Raw genomic sequence first — 12,670 nt, 5'->3', positions numbered from 1 at the left:
TCTCATGATTGTGGAGTGTACAAGGCAGACATGTATTTAATTAGTCAGTTGTTGACTTGATTAGACAATGAGTGTAAGTTTTGTTGAATCGAGCATGATTGACGAATGCTCTATGATTCATGGACTAAACATGTCTCCTCGGACATATGGATAATTCTCGAATGTTGATAGCTGAATCAACATAATGAATATTGATAATTTGAGCAAATATTGCTCGATTAATGAATTATTAATCATTGATAGTTGAGTAATATTACTAGTCCCGTCTGAGCAAATATTTCCTATTTGATGGACTATTAAATATCGATAGTTGAATCAACATTGGTATTCTGAACAAATATTGCTCGTCTGAGCGAATATTGCTAGTTTGAACAATTATTGGTAGCATGACCAAATAAATATTTATTAAAATATTGGTAGTTGGGCCAAATATTATATAATTAATCAAGATGTTGATTGTTGGATCAATATAAAATTATTAGTGTTCAAACTTGTTCAGAATTATGGTTTGCAGAGCATTAAGTTCAAAACCCTACTTTTGATCGGTTGTTGATCAACTGATGATTTATTGAAAGTCAATCACTCAGTGAGGGAGGGACCGGGAGCATGCACCAAAGTCCTTTGTAAACCAGTCGATGAATGGATATGATTAAATGTTGGTTTAATCATTTATTAAAATATTGTGCGCGTCCGAGCGTTAGAAAATAAAACCTAATTATGGAGAGATGAGGGACCGACCAAGGGGTATGAAACCATCCCATGGTGATCGTGGGACTAGCTGGTGGTCGATTGAACAAGTTCCATGTTGGTTGGAAAGAGTTTGAACCCAATATGAGCATTAGGTCAAAATTGTTAAAGTATGTGGGACCGGCTCTTTGCAAGCCTAAGAGCCGACCTTGGTCCGTCAAGGTGGAATGCCCGTGCCACCATATTTTCCGTGTCTCAATTCTGAGAATTTTGATATTTTCTGACGCGCTTTCGAGCAATATTTTGGATTTTCAGAAGAGTTTGATCTTGTATGAAACTCTCGATTTTGCTCGAATGAGCAAGTAGAACTTTGCTCGTGCGATCAATATTTTAACAATATTAAAATAATAATATTTTAATACTTACGTGAGGAGCCTAGTCGGTCATGTGACCATTTGAATTTTTGGTTTTTGACCATTTGATCAATATTTGAGAAAATATGGAAAACCCAGGGTTTTTTCTCAAGCGGAGGATTTTCATGAGATAGAGGAAATAATAATAATAAAATAAGAGATCATAAGGAGTGGGACCGGCCACGGGTAGGGCATGTCCGGCCGGCTAGGAGGCTCGGTCCCGTGACACCTTTCCCTATTTTTTAATTATTTTTCATCATGTGAAGGAAATATGGAGAAACTGAGAGTTTTGCTCAAACGAGGGAGTTTGCTCAAATGAAGGAGTTTTCCCGAGATTAGAAAAAATAATAAAATAAGGTAAAATAAAAGGAAGAGGCATGGGACTGGTTGACCGGTAGGCCCGGTCACCCTGGGCCCCACTTTATTATTTTTCTTCCATATTTTGTATAGGTTTCCTCATTTGTCCATATTTTTTGAATGCTCGTTCGTGCACTCGGGTGCTCGCTCGTGCATTATTGCTAAGTACACTCACACCATTTTCTCGGGGCTTACTAGGTGGTGGCCCTGCCCGATCAGTGAATATTTAATAATAATTCATGGAATTCAGCTGAGAATCAGCCATGAAACGGAGTAATAACAAAAAATTGAGTATCTATTACTAATCCATGGACTTCAGCTGAGAATCAGCCACAAAAAAGAGTAATGAGATAGAATGATTATCTATTACTAATACATGGAATCCAGCTGAGAATCAGCCACAAAATGGAGTAATGAGATAAATAGATTATTTCTAGGAATTCAATTGATGAATGACACGCTAAAATTAATCTATAAATTTCTCCACACTAGCATGCGACAAGTCTAGGAGCGAGTTTATTCGAGAATGGAGGTATGATATAATGGAAGCATCATACTCGTTCTGAATATTGGGGCGTATCGTCGGGGAACAACAAACAGTGTGACGTCCTGAAGACGTTAGCGTTCTATACTAGCATGCAATATGTCTAGGAGCTATCCAATCATTAAGAGATTCTATACACGTTCTCTATACATAGTCAGGGAACAACAAACAATGTGACATCCTGAAGACGTTAGCGCTCTATGCTAGCATGCAATATGTCTAGGAGCCGTCCAATCATTTCGATTCCACGTAGAGGTGAGGATGAAATGTGCAAAGTGTCGAACGCTTAGCTGAGAGGCTTTTCGAGGAGCATATTCATCATAGCTCTGAGAGGATGTTCGCTCAGTCAGAGACCGTGAAATGGTTCATAGATCATAAAATATGAGTTTCACATACATTCCTGAAGCCGAGACAGAAACATGCAGTATCGTGATTTTACGATTTTAGCCTTTATCGAAAATCCACCATCAACATTAATTCCCATGCTTAGTGAGGGACGGTCATGTTCCGCAGTAAGCACTAGATGGTGATTTTCCAGTAGATGAGATAAGTAGTTGAACTTAGTCGTAAAAGGCATTTCCAGAATCCCCAATTTGCTCCAATGATATCATGTACAAGCAAATGCCTAAATAAGGAATCTGATGGTATGATAGAGTGTCATCCCGTGAGCACAAAGAGATGAAGCACCGCTGATTCGGACGATCGGACGCCCATTTTTAGTCGGTTTAGCGTTTATGAGCCCGGGACCAAAATGGAAATCCTTGTTTGATTAGGTTTTGGAAATAAAATTGTTATAAAAGGGAAGAAGCCCTAAAAAAAAGAGTTTATTTCTTGTGACCGACCAAGCCTCCCTTCTCCTTCATCTCTTTCACGTTCAAGCAGTAGGAAGTGAAACAAATTCGCCGGAACCGGACGTCACCGTCCGACGAAGTTCCGGCCAACTCCGGCCAGTTCAGGTAAGAAAAAAAAAATATTTCGAAAGTTCATGAGCTTTTCATAATACAAAATCCTATATATGCAAATGCATGCGTAAATTTTATAAAAAATTGTTTTAGGAAACGGACGTCTGTCCGTCCGTCCGTTAGTTTAAGAAACGAACAATAATCCCTAATATGAAAGAGATACATATATTTTGAATAGCCATGGTCTTAATTGCAGAGAAGGAAATTTTTCCAATGAGCTTTCATGAAAACAAACTTATATTTTGAATATGTGGATTTGCATAAAATAGAGAAGACCCTCGTTTTATAGACAAATGCTCTTTCGAGCGGATTTTTTTTATTTGCGTGAGTTATTCACTCAAGTCCGTTTTTTTTTAATAATGTTTACGTGATTTAGTCGCTCACGTCAAATTTTTTTTAATAATAATAATACGTGAGTTATTCATGATTATTTTTTTTTTTTTGTAAAACCAGAGTTCGATTTTGAGCAATTATTAAAGGTAAACAATTATTTATGATGAAATAATGTTTTCATAAACTTTGTGATTTAATAGTAGATGCTCATGTAGTAGAAAATCAGTGAATTTTCACACGGTAAAGATTATGTAAATTGCTCACACGGTGGAAATTATGTGACTTGCTCACACAGTGAAAATTATGTGACTTGCTCACAATTTTATGAAAAATCAAGTTATGATTTGGAATAATGAATTTTTCTCGTTTTTGCAGATTTGAAGGATCGAGCAAATTTTCGAAATTTTTAGTTTATAATCACTATAGCTAGTGAAATTGTAAACAAGTAAGGATTGATTTGTTACCATTTTTGTAGACGCTGATGTGAGCATTCTTATTATTTTGTTGTGCTTTAATTCCACTTGATGAAATTTGCATAATAGTGATATACTGAAGTAGAAATGTTGTATGGATGTCACAGCAACTTCGGAAGGATGACTGATTCCCATGATGGCACCTCCAAAGATGATACCTCCGCAGATACAACTTCAAGAAATGGTATCTCTGTAGATGGGACTTCCATTGATGATGAAGAAGAAGCACCTGGAATAAAGAATATTCCAAACACTGATGATGATTTCTTTGTGGTTTAATATAGACATGAAAAACGTCTCTCAGGTTCTTCATTTCGCCTTCTTATAGATCCCATGGATATTACTCAGAGAAAATTGGTATCTCCTCGAGCGATAATTCGGTTCTGTCTACAAGGAGGTCATTACTCTGCTTCGCATATAGAATTCAAGCTTTCTCGAAAACCTTTAACAGACTTTTCTAGATGGGCGAGGCATATGTTGGGTTATGATCGTGTACAAACCATGCTAGATCGTGCACAGGTGACACGAGCTATTCAAGTACCTGGAGATTTGTTTATCTATCATTTGATCGCTCGCTGGTGTATTACTACTCACGCTTTCATATGAAGATGGGGAGAATTTACCATCACTTTGGAGGATGTAGTTATTTATTGCATCTTCCAGTTACGGGTAATTTTCCTGAAGGACTTTCCGCAAAGGAGATTGCAATGTTTGATGTCTTGATAACCACGATATATGACATTAACAAATTATCTGGAAAATTTTGTTATGCTCAATGGTTGAGGTACTGGTGGCCATGAGATAGGGCTCTTGAAAGACCTGTCGATGGTACATTAATAATTAATGCTTTCTTATGCTTGTGTTTGTCTAGAGATGTACTTGAAGATAGTGGAAACTTGTTGAAGCCATTTTTGTTTCTTTTGCCATTAAGTTGGCTCAAGGTGAGAAACTTCCCATCGGTAGCCTGTTCTTGGCTTCATTATTCTCCAATTTAGACTCCTTGGTTATAGATTCCAGTATTTCCAATGGCTTTATGAAAATCGAAACATACGTTAATACAATGTTTCTCCAAGACTTACTGTGGGAGCGCTTCAAGAATTACGCACCGATTCCTCGTAGCGTCTAGCAAGGACCAAATGTTGATGCTCATCATGCTTTTACTGAGAAAGATAATTCCAGGATGATACGTTGGTCTACAAAACAGCCTCGACTCAAGACACGCCTCACCAGTGTTTTGGACAACGAATATGAGTTTAATTTTCTTCCATGGGTGTCGGTTCCTTCTTACGTATCACAATTGATCACTTTCAATGCTGCTGAAGAAAATGTCACTTTGGAATCCGATACATACCTGAATGATGGTTAGAGATCCTTCATACAACTCCTGGTTATTTAGTATCATTAATACAAGGAATGTTTCTGGTGGAGGAATATAATATCGATAGAGAGGCTTGACAAATGGGTCTTGATCAGTGTGTTACAGATGTTCGGAAGAGAAAGCTATCAGTCAACCAACTTAAAATTTCCTTGGATTGTACACATCTGAATGGACGCAAATATCTGTTCCCTTGTTCTGACCGAGTCGCCTACGCAACCTCAGGTTATATAAATTTCTGGAATCAGCAACTTAATCGTTTACATGTTCAACCTATGGTACAAGAACCTCCTTCTGTTGAGATGATTTCTGATCGACCAAGATTGAAGTATCCCTCCAATGGTGATAAATGAAAAGTACTTCCAGGATGTTCACAATTAAGTATTCTTATTATGACTTTTATAGAAACATGATAATCCCATCTTAATTGCTTCATTAACTTTAGCACAGGATGGTCGTGTAGTAAGACCTTGGATTAATCTAGACTTCAAGGAAATGAAAAAAAGTCCCCTAGGTGGAGAACCCAAAAGTAAGAATTACAGGATGTTACCAAATAGTGCACAGTCCCCAGCTGTTTCTTTGGTGAGTTGTCAATGCTTCTTCCATCATGACTTTTTCTTATCCGTGTAATTAGGATCACAAAAAAAATATTTGTTAATTTGCTTCAGAATTTTGCTCCGTCGAGCATTGATGGTCTTCAACTTGCTCCTGGGAAAGCAATTCGTGAATACAGTGAATAAATCGATGTAATTTCTCCTTTACATAACCAGTTATGATATTTCTTGAATGAAGTAATAATGATTGTTGTTGACATATCCAGGAGGAGATTATCATGGATAAAGAAGGCGTTGATGATGCTCATTCGTCTTCAAAGGATGGTGATGAAGAGAATTCTCATGGTTTACGAATCATTATGTAAGGGGGAGTGGTTTTTATTGTGATATGAATTATTGAATAAAGGGGAGTGATACATATCACCATAGTATTATAGTCAAATTTGTGATACAATTGAACTTTGATACTTGTGTGATAATACTATGACATTGTATAAAAATAAGGAAATAATCTTGTGAAATTATTGTTATAGCTTAGGATCTTCAACAACTATGATGATGAGTTGAACACGTTCAGAATCACTGAAGTACTTGGAGTGACGAATAATTCAAGGAATGTTGAAAAACCAAGGAAATCGAGCATTTAGATGAGAAGCTACAAAGTTTATTTATTTTGTAATTCATATGTATTGATAGTTTTGTCGCTAAAACTGACAAAGGGGGAGATTGTTAGAGCACTTCTCGGCCGAACTCATAAGCGTTTCTATCTCAAGCTTGTTTGTCAAGTTTAGTTGTCAAAACTATAAGTCTTGATTTAGTCTACTTATAGCTATGTCTCGGATTAGGATAGAATGTATTGAGCTTTATACGTCACGAAGTTCATTGATTGAAGATGAAGAACTACTAAGGGGAGCTTTTTGAACTTCGTCAACAAAAGGTATGTGGAGACTTGAACTCATGTATCACTCAAAAGTCTATTCTATTCAATCTTCTATTGAAAAAAAAGTCGTATGGCTATATAGACTTTACATTATACACATTTGATATTTTGAGCTGAGTTTAACTCGCTTATATATTTCTCGAAATATGTGTTGGAAAGCTTTTTGCTTTAACTACATTCATCATTATTCTAGGAAAAAGTCAAAAGATGATCATGTGAAAATCACCTGGTAACATCTTACATGATTTGTGTGAGACTGTCATTTGATATAGACTCGGAATGTTTCGTATTGATCATTCGATCACTTGAAAATTGCTCATAAGCTAATACTTTGTGTGAGACAGCTATTGTTTTCTTCTAATAATGTTTCAATGATTTAAATGAAAGTTAAGATCTAAAACCCATGTCTGGATACATTACGATTTGTGTACTAAGTGTGCGAACTGTTTTGTTGGAATTCAGGACTGGAAGTTAAGTTTGCATACCCGTTCGCAAACTTATTCAATTGTTTAAGTCAGGGTACTTAAGTTTGTATACCCGTTCGTAAACTGATTTAACTGTTGAAGTCCAGGAACCAAGTTTGTGTACCCGTTCGCAAATGGTAGCTAAAGTTTGCGTACCCGTTTGGAAACTGTCGGCTTGTGACCAATGTCCGGAACTTAAATTTGCGTACCCGTTTGCAAACTTAAGTGGTTCAAGTTATAAATCGGTTAATTATGCCTTCATACTCATGAACAAATACATTTATATATTAAGGAATGAAATTTTTGCAAACCGTGGCTAAAATGTTCATGAACTGATTCTTTTGAATCAATCCGGTTTTGCTACAATTGTGTCTTGTATACTTCTATGAGAATATAAAAAATTGAAAAACTCTATGAGTAATACATTTATATTCCTGTGATTATCAATTGATCTAGAAGTGTTAAGATGAACATGGTTAATACAAAAGTGTTCATATGGTTAACTTCAGTTTACTGTTATTAAACCAACTCAATATACACGTTTAGGTACGGTTACCCATATATAAATGAAGGTATATTTCATTTGTGTGTAACAAGATAAGACCGTCTAACAATGGAAAGATATTAGCTTGAATCTTAAATCAGGTTTCATCTAACGGTGAATATTGATTGCTTTGTTCCAAAGTTATCAAACCCTGATTTGAAGACTATATAAGGGAGAACTCTAGCAACTGGGAAACCTAATCCCCACACCTCTTGTGTGAAACTAGTTGCGACTAGATTCGATCCTCCTTTAGCCTAGGTTTTTCCTAAAACCATCATAGGTTAACAAGTTAAAGACTTCATTAGGATTCTGAAGTCGGACCAAATTATTTTCTCTGTAGTTGCGTGTTCTGATCTTACTTTTTCTATCTATTGAGAACTATCTTCTCTAAGATTTGCTCGAGATTTATCTCCAATGGGTAATATATAAAAAGTAATCAGAAAGCTCTTTGTCTCATTCTTTGTGATTCCACAATAACTTGTGCTACTACCATATAGTTAAGTTATTGTGAGGTGATTGATGTTTCTCGGCTGTTTTTCGGGAATAGAAGACCGAATTATCAATTGGTTCCTATTCACCTTGATTTATCAAAAGACAGAACAAACTTCGTAGGTATTTCTGTGGGAGACAGATTTATCTATTAAAATAGACTTTTTTTATGGGAGACAAATTTGCTTATCAAGTCTTCGACTTTGGATCGTAGAAACTCTTAGTTGTGGGTGAGATCAGCTAAGGGATTTAAGTGCGTAGATTCATTCTGAGATGCAGAGGCGTAAGCCATGTGACTGTACCTCAATCAATGTGAGATTGGTTAGGGCTCAACTACATTACAATCCGAAGTTAACTTGTAGTAGGCTATAGTCTGTAGCGGCTTAATACAGTGTGGTGTTCAAATCAGGACTAGGTCCCGGGGGTTTTCTGCATTTGCGCTTTCCTCATTAACAAAACTTTTGTTGTCTATGTTATTTCTTTTTCGTATTATATTTTATATATAATTGAAATATCACAGGTTGTGCGTAGTTCAATCAATTGGTAAATCCAACCTTTGGTTGTTGATTGAAATTGATTGACACTTGAACATTGGTCTTTGGTACCGTTCAAGTTGTTTCTCATAATAATCAGGCTCGCAGATTTCTATCTGTTTGATTTGCGGATTACATTGAGAAACAAAGAAATAACTCTTGGATATATTTTCCTTGGTTAAGTATGACTGTCTAGTTGATTCTCTTAGAATTATATTGGAGTTAGTCCATATAGATTGCTTAAACGAAATATTGGGTGTGGTTGTTAGACCCCTGCTTTTTCAAGATTTATCTATCAGAATAGACTTTTCTGTGGGAGACAGATTTTTTTATCGAGTCTTCGACTTTGGGTCGTAGAAACTTTTAGTTGTGGGCGAGATCAGCTAAGGGAATCAAGTGCGTAGAGTCCTGCTGGGATTCAGAGGCGTAAGGAACGCGACTGTACCTTAATCAGTGTGAGATTGGTTAGGTCTCAACTACATTCCAGTTCGAAGTTAACTTGTAGTAGGCTAGAGTCTGCAGCGTCTTAATACAGTGTGGTGTTCAAATCTGGACTAGGTCCCGGGGTTTTTCTGCATTTGCGGTTTCCTCGTTAACAAAACTTCTGTTGTCTTTGTTATTTCTTTTCCGCATTATATTTGTTTGTATAATTGAAATATCACAGGTTGGCGTAGTTCAATCAATTGGTAAATCCAACCTTTGGTTTTTGAATGAAATTGATTGACACTTGAACATTGGTCTTTGATACCGTTCAAGTTGTTTCTCATAATAACCAGGCTCGTCGGTTTCTATCTGTTTGATTTTCTGATTACATTGAGAAACAGAGATATAACTCTTGGATATATTTTCTTTGATTGAATCTGACTGTCTAATTGATTCTCTTGGAATTAGGATTGGTAGAAACAATAACAAAGCCCATGAGGGTGACTTTGCCGCTGTTTTGTGGTGTTGAACGGCCAAGACCTGGTACTTCAAGAACCGATGTATGTGAATGAATGTGGGATGTGTATGATTGTGGGATTTTCAGGTCAATAAGTCTATGAGGAGGAGATGAAATCATTCTCAAATTTTCCTTTAGATGCACAGAAAACTTCCCAGAAAGTGTTCGCAAAATTTCCTGCAAGAAGATGGAAGTTGGATTCTTGGGAAGAACGTGTGTGTTGGCTTAATTGGTTTTATATGGGGCTGCAATTTGAGCGGAGATGGATCTGTGTACATGGGAGTGGGCTTACTGTGACTTCTTGGTCTCGAGCAGGTAGCAGGAGAATTTTGGGTTTGTTCATTGTGCAAGTTGTTGACAAGGTCAGCGATGGTGCTAGTGGTGATCGAATTCCGACATAAGATATTGAAATCGGTAACAGTGGAGATTAAGAGACAGAAACTAAGAAGTGGATCCGGTATTGTGGTTGGTGTATACTACGAGCTCTTGGTACTCGATTGAGAGATAAATGGCAGCAACCAAGTTAGAGTTATGTTGTTGAAGATGGATCGTGTGTTGGCTGTTTTGGATTTTGTGTGAAGTGAGTATGATGATTGAGAACTCAACACAATGAAGTTTGGTATTGTGGTCAGACTTGGGGGAGGATTTGCACTAACCCTGACAGATGGTGGATGGCCAGATTTAGACGGACAGAACATGATGGAGCTGGAGAATTGAAATTGGCGTGGACAAAATTTGGAAATTGGTGTTGTTGTCGGCTTTTGGAAGCAGCAGAACTTAAAGGGACAGATGTGGAGTTTGGACTGGGCCGAGGTGACTTTGCTAAGTCTAAATTGGACTTGCGCAGAACATAAAAGAGAACGGAAGAGAAACAGAAAGAGAGGCGGCTGCGGCTGCAGAGGGAGTAAAGAGGAGAATATGGTTTGGAGTTTCAATTCCCTTTTCCGATTAGCTTGTCGTGTTGTTGCAGATTTATTTTATGGTTTTTGGGAACGCTATGTCGAGTTAATTCATGTTAGGGTGAAAGGATGAACTTGTAGGATATTTTTGCTTGTGTTCTAAACAATGGGTTTCAGTAATTTGAGCTTAATGTTTTATCTTCTAGCTATATTTTTCATGTTCTATGTCACGTATAGTTCATAGTTAGATTAGTAAAAGAACTCATTGAACTTTAGCGATAATTGAATTATGAATTTCATTTGACTATTTATGCCATGTATATCTAGTGCTTAAGAATTCTACATTAAGGTGAGAACAAACTACCATTTTAATAATTCTAATTGACGATTCTTAATGAAATATCTTCCATGTATTAGTTGCTAGGTTTGCTATTTTACATGAGTAAATTCGAGACCATTGTGATTGAATATAAGTAACTTTCCTATAACGGATTCTCGGATCTCTAACACCTTCATAATCTTGGTTACGTTTTCTATTATTTCGATTTCGTAGTTTCATAATCTTAGTCTAAATCTTTGAAATATATAATTTGTTATTCTTGATATTAATTAGTAGTAGTATTTCACACTCCTCGTGGGAACGACCTGTACTTGCCATTGTCTACTAGTTAGACGCTTTGCACTTGCAGTATATTTAAAGTCAGTTTTCCGACCCATCATTTGCCTCATAGGTTTATGCTTTGGATTAATTTTAAATGATGGCAACAAACATTGGGATCTATCCCTGGCATATCCTCTATTCGCTACGCAAAAATATCAGAGTATTCCTTTAATACTTGTACTAACCTTTCTTCTTCCTTTGTGCTAAGAAGAGTTCTGATTCTAACCATTCACAGGTTTTCGGGTGTCCTAATATTTACCTCCTTCGTAGGTTATGAGGCCGAGAAGTTCAGCTTTGGCTCCCCAATTTCGGGGAGGTTCTGTGATTTCTACAAGGGCTCTATGGATTCACGCGAGGTAGAGCTTTCCATGTTGTTCGAGCGTCTAGCTTCATTTGTTTCTGCGATATAAGTATCGATCTCCTCCTGACTCTTAGCATCTTTGGCTCTTTTCTTTCTCGCCTTTGGGAAATTAACCTTACTTTCACCATTTCGTACGTCCATGTTGTAACAGTACTTCGCTTCGCCAGAATCTCCTATATGATCTTTGTGATCCCGTCGGGTGTTATGAACCTCAACCTCTGATGGTAAGTTGGTGTGACTCCTCTATTCATGTGTACCCAGGACCGTCCGACAATAGCGGTATAAGGTGAAACTACATCTACCACACAGAAGGTGGTCAAGGTCAATATTTTTTCTACTCGAATCTCCGAGGTCACTTCGCATTTTAACGAACCATTCAACCCAAAAATATTATATGTGGACGATATGATGCATTCGTCTTTCAAGCCCATCTTCTTGAAAGTTTCATAGAATAAGATCTCGACAAAGAAACCACCATCGATTAGTATTTTAGGATATTCCCATGGAAATGCCTTTGGTTTCTCGTTATCTCTCTCGTGTTCGGGGAGTGCAATAGTCATCGTGACCACTAGAGCGTCGTTGTGGTTTCTCCCGTCTTCCGGTGCCTTGGAGGGTAAGAAACTGGTTGGATGTTTCAACCAGTCTTCCATTGGTGGTTCTTTTTCCATATTGAAAACCTCGTTTCCTTCGAAGTTTCGTTTATGAATTCGTCCTGTGATGTTTCCCTCCAATGTAGGTGTTGTGACAGCCGAATGGGAAATCATGTTACATCCCAAGTACTGTGCTTCTCGTGGGATTTCCACACGATGTATTGGGGATCCTATCGTCTGGGGGGTGGGTAGTAGTGCGATGTACTCCTGAAGCTTGCCGTCGTCAATCATGTCTTGTACTACCCTCATTTAAAAGACAATGGTACCCAAATACACCACATTCTTTTATTTATCAAACTATAAGTCCTCTACCGAATGTGATCGTCTATGGATAGAGTCGAGACAATACAACAAATTCGGTTCACACTTAGTGTGATCGTCTATGGATACGAGATCTATACAATACGACAACAAGATCACTTTTTTGATTGACTATGGATACAAGATCGAGACGATACGACAACATAGTGTGTACTTGATAATAGCTTCGG

This window comes from Papaver somniferum, chromosome 3 (genome assembly GCF_003573695.1).
Source record: "Papaver somniferum cultivar HN1 chromosome 3, ASM357369v1, whole genome shotgun sequence".
Taxonomy (NCBI): domain Eukaryota; kingdom Viridiplantae; phylum Streptophyta; class Magnoliopsida; order Ranunculales; family Papaveraceae; genus Papaver; species Papaver somniferum.
The sequence above is the reverse complement of the archived record's forward strand: the minus strand, read 5'-3'. Positions refer to the sequence as shown.